Source organism: Sorex araneus, chromosome 10, assembly GCF_027595985.1.
Source record: "Sorex araneus isolate mSorAra2 chromosome 10, mSorAra2.pri, whole genome shotgun sequence".
Taxonomy (NCBI): Eukaryota; Metazoa; Chordata; class Mammalia; order Eulipotyphla; family Soricidae; genus Sorex; species Sorex araneus.
The window spans coordinates 53,418,460-53,434,501 of record NC_073311.1 but is presented as its reverse complement, the minus strand read 5'-3'; the positions used below and the strand labels follow the sequence as shown (position 1 = coordinate 53,434,501).

Here is a 16,042-nt window from a genome sequence, read left to right as displayed (position 1 = left end):
TCTCCTACTCCTTCCTCACCTCCTCCTTCATCTTCTCCTCATTCTTTGCTCAGGACTTACTCCTGGCTCATGCTCAGGAATCACTCCTTGTGGGTTTGGGACATCATATGGGGTTCAATCAAGCCAGGTCGACCTACCCACTCTACTCTATCTCTGTCCCCAAGACTTTGTCTAAAGGAGAGCACCAGGAACAGTATCAGAGATGTTCTCGGTCAACTCTCTTATTTTGTGCAAAGGAGACTGGGGGGCTCAGGGAAGAGCAGTTTGAGGGATGGTGGCGAGAAGCCATATGAACTTTGGACTACACAGAAACTGGACTCTGATTCCAGCGCTGGTGCATTTTAAATGTGGGATGGCAGAGTCTCAAGTTCACATTTTGGAGCCTTGGTTTCCACATTTAAAAAGCGGGGATAGGAAGGTGGGAGCGATAGTATGGTGGGTAGGACACTTGACTTGCACGTGTGTGATCCACCTTCGTTCAATACCTGGCACCCCATAGGGATGCTCTGGACCTCACCAGGAGTGTTCCCTGAACGTAGAGCCAAGAGTGAGCCCCGAGCACTGATGGGTTGGTGCAAAAACAAAAACTAAAATAAAAGTGAGGGAAACTGACACTGGTGGTGGGATTAATATCAGAACATTGCACACCTGAACCTCAATATGAATAACTGTGTAAGTCTCAGTGACACCATATTTTTTAAAAAATTAATGTAAATTATTTAAAAAAATAAACAGTTTAAAGTAAGCAGGGATAACAAGACTTTGTGAGAATAAGTGAGGTCCTGTGGTGCTTGACAATAGAGATACTCAGTACTGTTAATGTTAATTCTACTGTCAATTCTACTTTTCTTCTCTTAAAGATACAAAAGTCATACAACAAGTCATAGGACAATTTAGTTCTAACATTTTCTGGTTTTCAAGCTACCTGACTCCTCCATCTTCTTGGGCTAGTGTCCCACCTGGAAGAAAATGAGCATCAAATGTAAAAAATATTTAAAGGACCTTCACTGGGGGCAGGAGTGAGTGTGTAGATCATTTGTATGCCTCCAAGATAGAAGACCTCAAAAGAGAGAAATGCTGAATTTCAGAGTAAAATCCAAAGGCGTTGGGGTTTTACTCATTTCCTACCACAGTGTTTGTGTGCACAATATTTCTAAAATGGGACTGATGGTCTTCTGCCCCTTAAAAAAAGAAAATTAAAAACGATCCCAGTCTCTGATATATTTACATGCTCTGCCTTGCAATCTGATAGTTTCCACCTGTCTTTTTAAGGCCATTCCCTGCTGTCCATTAATCATCACTGGAAACAGAAATGGAAACAGCGCTGGGGAGAGGTTGTTAGAAATAAGAAGTGTAGGGGCTATGATCGCGGAGGGTGGAAGGGGTGCGTGAGACCCAGAAATGCAACGGATGCTCATCCCATTGATAAAATGGACTGATAAGATTTCTCATGCTGGAGAAGATTCGCCAAGATCATTGATTCTTTTCAAAAATTTTAACCAGCTCATATGTATTGTGCGTAGTTGCAAATATGCTTTCCAGTGCAGAGCAGAATCAGGATTACGTTAGAAGAAATGTCTTAGTACAAGGCACCTCCTTTGTCTGGTGCTTCATCATGGAGCACTTCCGTTCCTAACAAGGCAGAGGAACAGAACAAGAGTAAAACTTCCTGGAATTTCCTTTGTGGAGGGTATGGTAGATGGAATGATAATCCCTCAATGATGCCCACATCTAAATCCTCAGAACCTACGAAGGTGTTAGGGTCGGTGGTCAGGAGGGATTGGAAAGTTGAAAAGGGGAATGAGAGGCTGGAGTGATACAGTACAGTGGGGAGGGCGTTTGCCTTGCATGAGGCCGACCAGGGTTGGAACCCCAGCATCCCCGATGGTCCCCCGTCCACCTCCAGGAGTAATTCCTGAGTGCGGAGCCAGGGCTGACCCCTGAGCATCGCTAGGTATGACCCAGAAGGAAAAACAAAAGAAGGAGGAATGAATGTAGTCAGTCAGCACGTCTTCACGGATCAGATAGACAGACAGACAGTATCCTCCAGGACAGGAGATCTAGAGAGTGGGGGTGGGGGGCTCACACCTGAAGAACTCAGTCTGTCTTTGGTGATGAGGAAGGGGCCTGTGGGCTGTCTTTAGGAACTGGAGAGAGGAAGATGATGGACCCTCCCCCAGAGTCTCCGGAAAGACGTCTTGGTTCTCGGTCTGAGAGAATTATAGACTTTGAAACTCCAGAACTGCAAGGAAAAAAATTGTACTATTTCTCTGCCACTCATTTTGTGGTAATGTTTTGTTGGTTTGGTTTTGGGTCACACCTGGCTGTGCTCAAGGCTGACTCCTGGTTCTGTGCTCAGGGATCACTGCTTGCTGGGCTTGGGCCCAGGCTGGCCACATGCAAGGCTAGTGCCTTACCCACTGTACTATCTGCCCGGGCCCTGCCATAACCTTTTTAGAGCAGCAATAGAAAACCAATACAGAAAGTCTCCCTACACAAATCTGTACAGGCAATTTTGGCCCCAAAAATGCTGCTTTCGCATTCTTGGTTTTCACCTATTCAAGGGAAAGAGGTTCCCAAAGGGTTCGAGAATAAGGGAAGAGCCAGGACCCGAGTCAAGGAGACAAAGTGCCAAGTGCTCAGCAGAGAACTAATTTCATGTGGTGATACTATTTTCTAATTCCACTTAATTTTTATTTTCTTAATAGTGGTGATTGAAGATTTTCCTAAAACTCAAGAGGACTAACTTTTTTAATACAAAAAAAGAAAAAAAAAAAAGACTGAGCCCAGGGTGGGAAAGAAATCCCGCTGTAACGCCTCACCTCCGGGCCAGGGCAGTGAGGAACCGTCACGGGCATTTGTACCATAGTTCACGTCACAGCTTGAGTTTTAGAAAAGGTTTCTCCATTGAATTCTCTTATCAGCTTATAAGATAGACGTTTTTACTCTTCCATTTTATGAGGGAGAAAACCGAAGTTCAGAGAATCAATTTTCCTGAAATCAGACCAAAGTGAGTGGCAGCGCTGGGATTCAACAGATCTGGCTTCGAAGCCTTCTGTACATGGGGCGGGGGGGGTGGGGGTGGCTGGAGCCATAGCACAGCGGGTAGGGCGTTTGCCTTGCACGCGGCTGACCCAGGTTCAAATCCCAGCATCCCATATGGTCCCCTGAGCACCTCCAGTAGTAATTCCTGAGTGAAGAGCCAGGAGTAACCCCTGTGCATCACTGGGTGTGACCCATAACCCCCCCCCCAAAAAAAAAGAAAAAACCAAAAAACAAAACAAAACAAAACCATGAAGCCTTCTGTACGGAGGACTGTCCAGCCAGGGAGCTAACCCCGGGGAAAAGAGCATGTAGAGGGTCATTTCTAATAGTCAGGTGATACTTTATGTTGGAATCTGCATTCTGCTTTTTCTTTGCGCCAGGATGAAGGCACCCATTATCCAAAACTTCAGGCAACTCTGGCTCCTTCCTGAACGCCTTCAATATTTTCACCACAAGCCTAAAATTATCAGGTCAAAAACTTAGCTCAACCCCATGTCCCTGTCACCGTCAGACCTCCCCCTTGATGTCGCCATTTCTGCTGAGAAAATTGCTATTAACCAACTCGGGGTCACAGCTCGGAACACAATAGCAGTTCACCCTCACTGAGGATACATTCCAGGCATTGTGTGAAACTTGGGAGACGTCATTCATTTAATCCCAGAACAATCCTGTGAGCGAGGTCCAAGTATCAACCCTGCTTCAGAGCCCAGGAAATGAAAGCATATGTAAATCGCTTGAGGTGACACCCTAGCGTCATCCTTCATTCATCATCGTCACCATCCAGAGCTCCTGAATCATCAAGTCCTATCAATTCTCCCTTTGTACTACCTCTTGCATCTGTTGCTTTCTTTCCAAGTCCAGCCCAGTGGCATCAGTCTTGGCCTCTGAGTACCCAAATTGTCACCAGAGTCCCATATGTTCTCCTTTGTTTCATGTGTCCCTTCCTAAGATCTTTCTAGTATGCTTTGGGCAGGTGAAGCTGCCTCAAATCGTGTGTGTGTGTGTGTGTGTGGTGTTTTTTGTGCCATACCTAGCATGCTTAGGGCTTACTCCTAGCTCTGTGTTCAAGAACCACTCCTGGCAGGCTCAGGGGACCATATGGGGTGCTAGGGATCAAATTCTGGTCAGTCACGTGTATGGAAAGTGCTTTATCCACCGTACTATCACTCCAGCCCTCAACAAATACTACTTTTATTCCATCAATTTCTAAGTTCAAATACTTAAATGGAGACTATCCACCCACATATTCCCCCAGAGACCATCCCTGGCAGTATGATGGTAACATTTCTTTTGAAAAGTTAAGTAACTTCTTCATATTAAAAGCAAAATGGAAAACATAAGCAATCATGGTACCCTATAACTATGCAGCTCAAACTTGATTTGTTCCAGCATTCAGGAGTTATCATAATTGGTCATCTCACCATCCCAAATATGTAATTCCATTTTTGAGAGACAAATCTTTGCCTAAAGACAACAGTCATGTGCCTAATGCTTTCTATGTATTTATAAATTTCATTACTAGAATTAAAATAACCAACATGCATGGTAAAAGAATTGCTGGATCAAAATACCACCCAAGGCTATAAGAATAAGATTTTTATCTCTTTGAAGAGTAGCCATTGAATCAAATGATTTGTATTTTCTTCTTCACACTTTCCTTACAGGCCTTTCATGACGGTTATGTATTGCTTCATAATAGAAAATAAGGCCAAGAGAGCATGATTCTAAAAAGAAACCACATTTTCCAGCATTCCCTGCTACTTATGATATAAAAGCTAAATTCTTTGGCAGAGGCCTTATGGAATCTGGCCACAAACTGCTTTCCAGGCTTATTATATACTATTCAGTACAAATGTTCTGCTTCAGTTAAACTATTTCAAACACCTTTTCTTTGCTATGTCTCCAACTGTATGTTTCCTCTTCCTGTGGGATGAGCTTCCCATTCTCTTTGAATATCCCAGTTCAGCCTATTGTTCCATCCTAAACCGCCCCTACAGACGGTCCTTCTCCAGGAGGAAGGACTCAGAATGTCGTGTCCAGCGGCCCGTGCCACTGTGCTCGGTGCTTTTCTTGGTATTCATCTGAAACTCACAGCAAGCAGGGACACTGGTCTGAATTACCTGCGTTTCTATAGTTGAGGAAACGAGGTTTCCCTTCGCTCACCCAGCTGGTATGTAGCTGAGCTGGAAATGGTAGCTGGCCGACTCGTGTGCCCCAGCCTGGGCAGTGCCCGTTTATCCCCAATATTTGGAGCATGTCTCTGGATACATTTATCATCATCATGGGAGGAGCACTGTAGTAGCACTGTTGTCCTGTTGTTCATCGATTTGCTAGAGCGGGCACCAGTAATGTCTCCCTTGTAAGACTTGTTGTTACTGACTATGGCATATTGAATACGCCACGGGTAGCTTGCCAGGCTCTGCCATGCGGGCGGGATACTCTTAGTAGCTTGCCAGTCTCTCCTAGAGGGACGAAGGAATTGAACCTGGGTCGGCCGTGTGCAAGGCAAATGCCCTACCCGCTGTGTTATCTCTCCAGTCCATGAGGGGACTATAATTTTAAATAGGAATATGGTCTCTAATCTGGGTTTGTTTTTGTTTTCTTTGTTTGGGGGCGCACAGCCAACAGTACTCAGGGCTTAGTTTTGGCCCCTTGTTCAGGGAGCACCCCCGGCAGGCTCAGGGGATGGAACCTAGGTTGGCCAAGCACCCTACCCACTGCACTATCTCTCCAGCCTTTAAAGTGTGATTTATTTATTCATTTATTTTTTGCATTTTGGGTCACATCCAGCAATGCTCAGGGGTTACTCCTGACTCTGTACTCAGGAATCATTCCTGGCGGTGCTTGGGGGACCCTATGGGATGCTAGGAATCAAACCTGGTTGGCTGCGTGCAAGGCAAATGCCCTACCCGCTGTGCTATCGCTCCAGCCTCTTAAGTGTGATTTTTTTAAAAATAAATTTTATTGGATCACTGTGAGAATCAGTTACAAACTTTCATGATTACGTTTCAGTCACACAATGCTGGAGCACCCATCCCTCCATCAGTGCACTGGCCCTTATGTCTACTGTCCTTAGGTGTTAGTCTCATATTATGCTACATTATATTCTGTCACTGAGTGCAGTCCTTCTATGTCTGTCCCTCTCTTTCTGATTGATTTCACTTAGCATGATACTCTCCATGTCCATTATTTTAAAAATAAATTTTTTATTGAATCACCATGTGAAAAGTTACAAAGCTTTCAGGCTTAAGTCTCGGTCATACAATGCTCAAACACCCATCCCTTCACCATGCACATGTTCCATCACCAAGAACCCCAGCATACCTCCCATCCCAACCCCCCACCCCCTGCCTGTGTGGCTGATGATTTTCACTTTACTTTCTCTTTACTTTGATTACATTCACTATTTCAACAGAAAACTCACTATTATTATTTGGAATTTCCCCCCAACAATCAGACCTGCGGAAAAGGCATCCTTTGATAATTTGTTTCCCATTGCTGAGAATGAAGAGCATATGAGGTCACGCAGCTGCGAGAGCGGCCGCGTGGTTTTGGATTTCTGGTATTTTAGTAATTAAGTCCAGAGAAATTTCTGCCAGAAGTCGCATCACTGCAAGCTCGTACCTCTCTTTAGTGGGCTTATAAGCTGGCGGTCGCCACGCCGCTGGTGAAAGGAAAAGCAGAGAGAGAAAAACCTTCCCCCTCCCGGGGTGGCATGGGGCCATAGCTTAGTTCACAGTCTAGAGGCATTTCTGCAAGAAGCCGCTGGGTGCCAAAAGTAGTTAGTGGGCCTCCGAGATCATGGGTCACGTCCATTATTCTTAAGTGTGATTTTTGAATCACTTCTCTTCTGAGGACTCTCTCTGTGAGAAAACTTGGGCTTGATGTGGGGGAATTTGGGTTTGAGTGGTATCATCATTGGGTTTGAATGTCTCAGTTGATTTTTTTCTAAAGGTAAGTGTTTATATTTAGAAAGGTGAAGCTTCTTACCGAGTGTCGTCATTGTCCAGTGACTTTCTTAGTGGTGATTTTCTCCTGTAAATCTTGGCGCTACCCCCAGTCTTTCTGCAGTCTCCATTCCCTCTGCAGCAAGGCAGGGAAGATTTGAGTAATAATATTGAAGTTTTAGGGCTAGTAGGAGGGATAAAGACCTTATTCAAATATATTGCTTTTTTTTTTTTCTTTTTGGGTCACACTCGGCAATGCACAGGGGTTACTCCTGGCTCTGCACTCAGGAATTACCCCTGGCGGTGCTCAGGGGACCATATGGGATGCTGGGAATTGAACCCGAGTCGGCCGAGTACAACGCAAACGCCCTACCCGCTGTGCTATTGCTCCAGCCCACAAATATATTGCTTTATAAAAGAACTATTTAATTTAATGTGGTGATACTATTTTCTAATTCCACTTAATTTCTATTTTCTTCATAGTAGTGATTGGAGATATTCCTAAAACTCTGTGACCCAAAAGGACTAACTCTTTTTCTTTAATACAAAAAGGAGAAGAAAAAGCCTCTGTGGTCATTGGGTTTGAATATCTTAGTTGATTTTTTCCTAAAGGTAAATGTTTATATTTAGAAATGTGAAGCTTCTTATCGCATGTCGTCATTGTCCAGAAAGCCATTAAGGATTTAAAACAACGCACTGGGGCGGGGAGAGGTAGCACAGGGCTTGCCCTGCATCCGGCATCCCCCAGCCTGCCAGGAGTGATTCCTGATGCAGAAGACAGGAGTAACCCCTGAGCGCCACTGGTGTGGCCCCCATACAAAAATAAACGAACAAAAATTGAATGCACTGAGACACAGGTAGCTGGAAGATGGAGGAACCAAGTAAGACTCAGCAGCCCTTCGGGACTGGAGAGAGCTCAGGGTGAAGGGCCTGCCGTGCTGGGAGCCGGCTCCGGGGCAGGGTTACGGCCAGCCCAGAGCATGGCCAGGTATGGCCCTCGGCCAGGAAAAGAACGAAAGAGGAGGAAGGAAGGGACGTAGGAAAGAAGGAAGGAAGAAAGGAAGGAATGAAGGAAAGAAGGAAGGAAGGAAGGAAAGAAGGAAGGAAGGGAGGGAGGAAAGAAGGAAGGAAGGGAGGGAGGAAAGAAGGAAGGAAGGGAGGGAGGGATGAAGGAAAGAAGAAAGAAAGGAAAGAAGGAAGGAAGGGAGGGAGGAAAGAAGGAAGGAAGGAAGGGAGGAAGGGAGGGAGGGATGAAGGAAAGAAGGAAGAAAGGAAAGAAGGAAGGAAGGGAGGGAGGAAAGAAGGAAGGAAGGAAAGAAGGAATGAAGGGAGGGAGGAAAGAAGGAAGGAAGGAAGGAAGGGACGAAGGAAAGAAGGAAGGAAGAAAGGAAGGAATGAAGGAAAGAAGGAAGAAAGGAAAGAAGGAAGGAAGGAAGGAAGGAAGGGAGGAAATAAGGAAGGAAGGGAGGGAGAAAAGAAGGAAGGAAGGGAGGGAGGGAGGAAAGAAGGAAGGAGGGAAGGAAGAGAGGAAGGGAGGAAGAGAGGGAGAAAGGAGGAAGAGAGGGAGGAAGGCAGGGAGGGAGGGAGGGGAGGGGAGGGAGGAAAAGAAAAGAAAGTCTATGTTTTCATACTCTTGACCCAGTTCTGGGATTGAAAAATGAAAAAAACAAGTTGAATTGATAAGTGAAAAGCCATCTTGCTCTTATAACTTATTGTCTTCGTGTATCCATTTGCCACAGGGGGAAAAAAAAAAAGAGTTCCTTGCTGATAAGTCGAGGTCACTTCTGTGTTCTTGTTCTTGGCTTTGCATCTTCACTTTACCCAGATTTTTTCTTTTTCTTTCTTTTTCTCTTTATTATTTGGGGGGCCTGTGGGGCCCACTTGGTGGTGCTCAGGGCTTACTCTTGGCTCTGTGATCGGGAATCACTCCTGGCAGCCTTGGGGGATCACATGGGATGCTGGGGATCGAACCCGGGCCAGCCACATGCAAGGCCAGTGCCCTGCCCACTGGACTATCTTTCCAGCCCCTGACCCAGGTTTTCTCATTTCTCTTGGACTTTGTATGCTCTTGAATCTTGTTTATTTTTTTTCTCCATTTCCTTTGAAATGAGCATTTGCTCACGTGAATTAAATGGAACTAAATACTGAATTTCCATTAGATTATTCGGTGCTTTTTGGTTTAGGTTCTTGGTAAGCTTTTAGGAGCCTGGAGCACTGTGGTGGCAGCTGGGAGAACCGCTTCTACCCCAGTTGAGCCTTTAGCTGTGGAGCCTCGGGCAGGCTACTTACCCTCTCTGGACCTTCCCTTTCTTATGAGTAAAGTGAGTGGGGTGGTATGCGGTCATGGCTTAGGAATTTTCTAGCGCTCACATTACATTGGTAACATTTTTCTCCCTGAAGTTCCTTCAGCAGCTGACCCTGGGACTCTTCCTGCCTCCTCTGCGGGGACTCTGCCTTCCTCCAGCCTCCATCACCCTGGGGAGGCAGAACTGACTTTTCTCCAGAAATGTGACGTGTTTGCATGCAGGACAACAGCGGGAAAACATCCAAAATGCGCAGCCAAAGCTTAACCATGAAATCAGCCTTCATGCATGTATGTACGTGCGTGCGTCCGTAACGTGCGTGCGTGTGTGTGTGTGTGTGTGTGTGTGTGTGTGTGTGAGAGAGAGAGAGAGAGAGAGAGAGAGAGACAGAGAGAGAGAGAGAGAGAGAGAGAGAGAGGGAGAGAGAGAGACAGAGAGAGAAGGGAGCGAGACAGACAGAGACAGACTAAATCTTTTTGGAAGATGTTGAAAGTTAGGACTATCCTCATACAAAAACACACGAAAGCACATACATACATGAGCGCACACACAAAGACACAGACACACATTTTGTGTAGACCCTCTGAAGAGACAGATTTTTTGTAGACCCTCTGAAGCCCATCACATACCCTCTGAAGCCCATCACGTACTCTCTGGCTATCCATGAACCCTAGGCGACAAAGCCTTGATTAAAAGGGAAACCTGGGGATAACTAAGTGGTCAAAAGTCTCCCTTTCTTCTGAAAGGAGAGATGCTAAATGTAATTATATTGTTCAAATGCTTTTTACCGAACCCAATATTGGGGCAGGAATATAGCTCAGTGGAAGGGGACCTGCCTTGCCTGTTAGAGGCCCTGGCTGCCAACCCTCAAAAGAAGTTAAGAATAGGACTGTAACTCGCTTCCTTTTAGAGTGCAGGGAGCTCGTGCCACACCCACTGGCGCTCAGGACTTATTTCTGGCTCTGCACCCAGGGATTTCTCCCGGTGGGGCCTGGGGGAGACCATATGTGGGACTAGGGACCGAATCTTGGCTGGCCTTGTACAAGGCAAGCACCCCCCCTGCTATCCTCTCTCCAGCCCCCAGAACTATAATTCTTCCTTGCAAATATTTCTTCATAAATCAGATCACGGTGAAGTGGTGCTTATCTCTTAGAACAGGTGGGCAATGCCTTTTCCCTGCGTTATCAGATCCCAAGGGGCCTGGTTCTCGCCAACTTTCATTCACATTTAAAAATTAAAAAAATAATTTTTTAAGTGTTTTTTGGCCACACCTGGCAATGCTAAGGGGTCACTTCTGGCTCTGCACTCAGGAATTACTCCTGGACGTGCTTGGGGGAACATATGGGATGCCAGGGACGGGGCCTGTGCTGGCCACACGCGAGGCACACGCCCTCTCTGCTGTAGTAACTCTCCAGCCCCTCTTCCAGATTTTACCTCTGAGCCCCAGCTTCCGCCCTTTTGCTCTGGGAACTCCGCGTACCCCAGAAGCAAGTCGCCAGGTTCCCTGGAAAGCTCCGAGCACCCAGTCCACATCCCCACGCTGCCATGCTGCTGGCGAGTGTCCCAGCGCCCCTTCCTTGGCGCGTCTCCTTAATCACACCCGCCCCCTCCTCCGGTGCTAGCCGTCCCCAGGGCTGTCCCTGGGAGGAGCCCATCATGCCACCAAGCCCAGGCCATTGCTTCCGTGATTTACTGTCTCCTTCCCGGCCAGAATGGCGGCCCTGCCAGGAAAAGGGCCTGGTGTCTCTTGACTGGCATCGTGGTCCCAGAGTCCTTGGCACGGTGCTGGCACAGACTGGCAGTCGAGTAGTAGGCACTCGGCTGCCAATGCTGATTGATCAGACCTCAGCCGGGGGAGGACGAAACCATTGAGAGTGAGGGCCCTCCCGGTTTGCGTCCTCAGTACTACACCCTCACTCAGTCCTAACTCAGGACTCAGCCCTAACTCAGTACTAAACCCAACTTAGGATTCAGCCCTCAGTACTAAACCCAACTCAGTACTCAGTCCTGACTCAGGATTCAGCCCTCAGTACTAAACCCAACTCAGTACTCAGTCCTAACTCAGTACTAGACCCTAACTCAGCACTCAGTCCTGACTCAGAACTCAGCCCTAACTCAGTACTAAACCCTAACTCAATACCCAGTGCTATGCACTCAGTACTCAGTCCTAATTTATTATTAGTTCTAACTCAATACTGTGCCCTAACTCAGGACTCAGTCCTAACTCGGTCCTGTGCTCTAACTTAGTACTCAGTCCTAACTCAGTACTATGCCCTAACTCAGTACTGAGTCTACACTTACTGGTATTGAAACAGAATATCTCTGCTGCGGTGTTGAGAGGGATTCTGTTATATCCAAGGTTCAACTTGGGAAGGATGGATAGATTTACTATGAAGGATCTTCCAATCTATGAGGAGAGGAAGTTGCTCTAATGATTTGTCTTAATTTTGTTTTGTCTTCTTTAATTCTTTCATCAGCATTTTACAGTGCTCACCATACGGACCTGGGGTATGTTTTGTTAGACTGATGTCTAAATCACTCCCGTTCTTTGGAGCAATTGCACATGGTATCATATGTTCAATTTGTGTTCATATTTTTGTCGTAGCTTCTAGAGAAGCTCTCTCAGTAGTATGGGGAGGAACAAAACCCACACTTTTGAGGACGCTTGTTCAGGGTTAGTCGGCTCGGAGAGGAACGAGCCATTTCTCCTGGCAGGTGTCTTTCTTCCTCAGGAGCCTCCGGGACTCTGGCTCTCATTCCCGCTGTCCGGCCCTCCCCGCTGCGCCCAGCAGAGAACTGGCCCCTGACCCCCACAGGTGTGCCCCGACCCAGTCCCACACGTTGCTCTCTGTGCAGGACTCCTTCCTCCACCCAAGGGCTGAATCTTAACCCTCTTTCAGGAGGAGGTCAAAGCTCATCGGGACAATCCCTGCTCCCATTGTCCCGTATCTCCTCTGGAATCTCTTACCCAACATGCTAAGAATGTCCAACCATGAACTTCTCTCAACCATGAGCTTAGTTTTAATCTGTCTTCCTGCACTCAGGAGAAGTTCCCCTCCGGGGAGGCTCGCCTCGGAGGCCCCACAGACTGGTGGAAAGCCCTCCACGGTAACGGCTGAGTAAAGGGAGAACTGGGAAGAGTTTCAGGACGTGTCAGTTCCTTAGGACAAGTTTCCCGAGCCGCGCGGGTGCAGAAGCCCTGCAGACACCGCCCGGCCCCAGGGCTCCCGCACTTGCCACTTTTCCCCTTAAGACTCCCAGCTCCACGGACTCCGTTCCCAGATCTTGTCCAATTCTTACCCTTCACCCCGTTTCAAAGGCAAGCAAGCAGGGGCGGGGGCCGGAGCATTTGCAAACTTCGAGGCGGGTCTGCAGAGCCCAGGTGGCCCCAGCGAGGCTGCAGTGACCCGCGCTGGCCAGCAGAGGACGGGGGAGCGGAGGGCGAGCCCTTCCCCTCCGCCCGGCGCTCACGAGGTCAAAGGCAGAGGCTGAAGGTCGCCCCTGCACCTTGGGGCCTCTCGGGGCTTCGTTTCCGGCCCCGACACGTGCGGTCGGCGGCCCCCCCCCCCCCCCCAGCTCCGGAGCGGCGCCGGCGCCTCCTCGGAAAGAACCCGGCCGGAAGCTGCGCGAGGCTCACCCCAGCGCTAGCCTTAGGTGCTCATCAAGAATAAGCAAATGCACTTCGGGGGGAGGGTTCTGAAAGGCTAGCCTGCAGCAGCAGGGGTATTTTACGATTCAAGCCAGCTTTTCAGTTCTTAGGGTCAACTGAAAATACGCAAATGCCCCTCCCACCCCCACCCCCCCAGGCCGTGCCGGGTCAGGACGAGCCACCCCGCGAGGTAGCATATTGCAAAGGGAATATTTCAGGAACTCGGAGATCCCCACACATCACTCCTGGCTCCTGGCTGTGTGCTTTTCCGTCATTAATCACGTCTGTTCTGTGACCGCCACGTGAGTCCCTCGCAGGAGCCGCGCTCCCCGAACGCCCCGGGAACACCGGAATAAAAGCTCCGATTGTGCTCTCGGTTCCAAGGGCTGGTCTGTCACCACCTTTGGGCTCTAGAGTTTTCCAGACTGTAAAAAAAAAAAAAAAGAAAGAAAGAAAGAAAGAAAGAAAGAAAAAAAGAAAAGAAAAGGGGGGAAAAAAAAGCACTAAATGTGCGGGTCAGCCGCCTCCTCTCCCAAGGTCCGGTGGCAAGAGTGTGCACGGTGGGGAAAAGTCTATCTAAAGAGATGTTTGCGGGGGTCGCGTTCAGGGACCCGGCAGAGAAAGAGCAGCTCATCCCAGCAGAGGGGAAGAAAAGTGGGGAGCCCCCCCCCGTGTGAGTGCAGGGTGGGGTGGGGGCGCAGCACTGCCAGCTGAAAGCCTAACGTGGAGCTTTTGGGGGTTTGTGTGTTTGTTTTCTTTCCCCCCCAAGTACCTGCAACTTTTCTTTCCGGACAGTCCCGGGGGTCTGTCCGCCTTGTAAATTAAGGAGGAATCCGCTCGGATCCTTGTTTGCACGTCCTCGCCGGGGAGGCGGCTGCAAAGAGGCCCCCCCCGCTCCACCCCCTGCCCCGTCCGGGAGGCCCCGGGCCCCCCGCAGGGCTGGGAGGCGACCCCCTCCTCCCCCCAGCCCCCTACCTGGCGGGGCGCGGCGCGCTCAGGGCCGGCTCCTCCCCGCGCCGCCCCCGCCCGACCTGCAGGGCGTCGCGGGGCTCCGGGGGGCCGGGCCGCGCCCCCTCCCCGCGCGGGGGCCCCGCCCCGCGGCCCGCGCCCTGCCCTCGCCTGTCTCCTCCTTTCCCCGGGGCTGCGCTGAGTTCATTCACTGGGATTGGTTTCAAGTGACGCCATCTCTTTATTTTTAAACCGATGACCTCATCGGGCGCTTGAAGTTTCCTGACCAGCGACTCCTGCTCTCTCCCCCACCCCCACCCGCCCCCCGCCTCTCCCCCGCTTTCCGCGGCTCCCCGACTGGGGAGTGGGGGGGGCTCGGAGCCGCTTTTATTTTTGGGTGGTGGTGGTGGTGTTGTTTTTTTTTTTTTAGTCTTTTCTTTTTTGAATCTTTTCCACGCTCCGTGGCACCTCGCCCGCGACTCCCCCGCCCCCCTCCCGCCGCCCCCCCCCACGCCACCACCGCTCGGGGGCTCTCCCGTTACCACCCCCCTCCCCGCCAGCCCTTCACCCCCGTTTTCCACGTTGTTTTCGGCCCGGCGCTCGGGGCTGGGGGGTGGGGGTGGGAGAGGAGGCGCAGAAAGTTGCGAGCGGCGCCCCGCGCCCCCGCCCCCCGCCGGCGGCCCGCGGCCCGGAGACGCTCGGGGAGCCCGCGCGCGGCCCCGGCCCAGGACGCGGACGCCGGAGCGACGGGACGGACGCGGGGGGACGCGCCGTCCGCACCCCCAGAGTAAGTGGCCGCGGCGGGGCCGGCGGGGCGGGGGTGGCCGGGGTGGGGGCGCGGGGGCGGCGGCCGCGGGGTGGACGGTCCGAGCGGGGCGCGGGGCCCGGCGGGGGGTGCGGGGCCGAGCTGCTCACTCGCAGGCGCGCCGCGGCCCGGGGAAGGAGGGGGCGAGAGGTTCGGCCTGGGGGTCGCCTGGGGGGGCAGCAGCGGGGCCACCTGGGCGACTTTCCGAAAGCCAGACCTACACCCCCCCCAAATAATACAACCCCCAAACTTCGCTCCGGTTTCCGACCCGGGCGCGCGGGGCGTGGGGGGCTGCGGCGTGGGGGGCCGGGGTGGTCCCGCGGCACCGGGGTGGGGGTCCCTTTCCCTCTCCCGGAAAAAAAAAGTCGAGGAAAGCCCGGGGCAGCCCGCCCCCCCCGACCCCCCAGGCACCCCGCGGCTCTCGGGGTCCCGTCTCGGGTCCGGGGCAGGAGCCCCGGGGGGTGTGGGACACACGCGCGCACACGCAGGCACACGCGGGCGCGCACACGTTTTCATTCTGGCCTCCCCGAGCCTGGGGTTGAGAGGGGGTCCGCGTTCTCTCCGGAGGAGGCCCGCGCCCCCCGCGCCCCCAGCCCCGAGCCCGGCCCGCCCCGCCGCCCGGGCCGCAATGAATGGAGCCCGCGGAGTCTCGGCGGCCGCGGGGGCCCAGGCCGGGCCGGGCCGGGCGCGCGCGGCTCCCGCCGGGCTCCGGGCTCGGGCTCCGGGCGCCGCCGAGGAAAACCTGTTGCATAATCGCGTTCGCCGCCGCGGCCCCTGCAAGCAAGGGGAAGTGAGTTAAGGTGCAGGGTTTTTTTTTTTTTTAAACGCGTGTGAAGTTCTTTTTTTTTTTTAATTTTATTTACCCAGGGCTCCGGCTGCCACTTCAGCTTTAAAAGTTTATAAGTAAATACTCTGCTCTTGCAAGGGAACCTATCAGACCTGTTTAGAAAATGAGCAGGTACGTCTTGGCTTTCTCGGTCTCTCCTTCTTCCTGACTCTTTTCCTCCTTTCGTGCCCTTTTCATTTCTTTCCTTCCCTCCCTCCCCCTTCTCCATCGAGCATAATAAACCTGATGACTCTTTGGGGAGCTTAGATGGTCAGAGAAATGCTTTTGGGGGGGCGGATGGGGAACACTGCTCTCAGGTGACAGCTGGTTCCTTACAGGTTTTATGATGTTTACAAATTACACCAGAAAACAGGAATATTCTTTTTTAAGGGATTTTTTTTTCCAAAAAACTCCCAGCTTTTTTTTTTTTTAAGTGATGGGGTTTTCCTTGAGAAGCCCAAGTGGTGAGCACCATCCTCCTTGTGAATTGAGAGGTTCTGTTTTTTTTTTTTTGAGGGG

At 50.7% G+C, this 16,042-nt stretch overlaps 1 protein-coding gene and 1 long non-coding RNA gene across 3 annotated transcripts in view; one reads left to right on the top strand and one right to left on the bottom strand.

The window, feature by feature from the left end:
- Nucleotides 1-13,070: 13,070 nt before the first annotated feature.
- On the bottom strand, nt 13,071-13,999 carry LOC129399177 (uncharacterized). The gene is made up of 3 exons (XR_008626964.1): nt 13,920-13,999; nt 13,717-13,757; nt 13,071-13,369 (listed from the first exon to the last, which is right to left on the bottom strand). It is a non-coding gene; the product is annotated as an uncharacterized LOC129399177 (long non-coding RNA).
- A 319-nt stretch (nt 14,000-14,318) lies between these two features.
- The window catches only part of DUSP16 (dual specificity phosphatase 16), a 54,572-nt gene continuing 52,848 nt past the window's right edge, over nt 14,319-16,042 (top strand). The window contains exons 1-2 of one of the 2 annotated variants that reach the window (XM_055118505.1): nt 14,319-14,679; nt 15,565-15,655. The gene's annotated coding sequence lies outside the window, so the exon portion shown is untranslated. The remainder of the gene's footprint in view (nt 14,680-15,564; nt 15,656-16,042) is intronic. The other variant, XM_055118504.1, reaches the window with a different exon arrangement.